Source organism: Corvus brachyrhynchos, unplaced genomic scaffold, assembly GCF_000691975.1.
Source record: "Corvus brachyrhynchos isolate BGI_N302 unplaced genomic scaffold, ASM69197v1 scaffold3, whole genome shotgun sequence".
NCBI lineage: Eukaryota > Metazoa > Chordata > Aves > Passeriformes > Corvidae > Corvus > Corvus brachyrhynchos.
Window position 1 is genome coordinate 1662962 of NW_008237619.1, and position 1018 is coordinate 1663979.

The following is a 1018-nucleotide window of genomic DNA, read 5'->3' on the forward strand; positions in this document are numbered from 1 at the left end:
GGGGGGGGGGTGTGGGGGGTGTGGGGGAGGGGGGGATTTGGGGTGCGCATCTCCATGTTCTCCCGGTGAAGTGAATCCATCTCCCTGGGAAGGGGGTGATGGGGAGTGGGGACCCCCCAACATACCAGCTGAGAGGGGTGGTCTAGGACCATCTCACTCTGCAACACAGAGGGGGCAGAGTCAGTGATAGGTGTGGAGCTTCATCCCCTCATCATCCTTATCCTCCTCACCTGGGGATTTTGAGGGGAAAAAAAAGGCTTTAAATTGAGGGGGAAACCTCCTTTACTACCTTTTTCTGTGTTTCAGTTGAGGGGAATCTTCCTTTATTTGTGATTTTAAGGGTTTAAATGAGGAAAAGCTACTTTTTCCCTTATATTAAAGGTTTCAATTGACAGGGAATCCCAATTTTCTATTATTTTATAGTTTATATGGAATGGGAAAGCCTTTTAGGGGTTTAAATCAAAGGCTAATCCTCCTTTTTCATCATTTTGAGGGTTAAATGGAGGGTGAATCCCCATTTTCCCTCATTTTTAAAAGATTTAAATTGAGAGAAACCTCTTTATGTCCCTCTTTAAAATTTACATCAAGAACCCTCCATTTTAAGGGATATTCTCAGAACATCTATATTTCTAGTCCCTCACACCTTCATGAGGGAAAAAGATGTCAAAAAGCTGCAAAAACAGTGTTTTTTGAGGGAAAAATGGTGGTGGGAGGGGGAAAAATTTGGGCCACTAAATTGAGTGAAGAGTTCAATTTTCCCTCCTTCTGGGGTTTAAACTGAGGTGGGATACTCAATTTTCACCATTTTAAGGGTTTAAATTGAAGGGAAATCCCCCTTTTCCATCATCTGAGAGATTAGAATTCAGAGGAAACCCTCTTCTTTATTATTTTAGGGGCTTAAATTAATGCAGCATGGTGGTGAGGGTGAAAGGGATCTAAAATGGTAGGAAATGTGAACCTGTTGTGATGACCAAGAGGGGTGTCTCACCCAAATCCAGGGGGTCCCTATGGCACTATG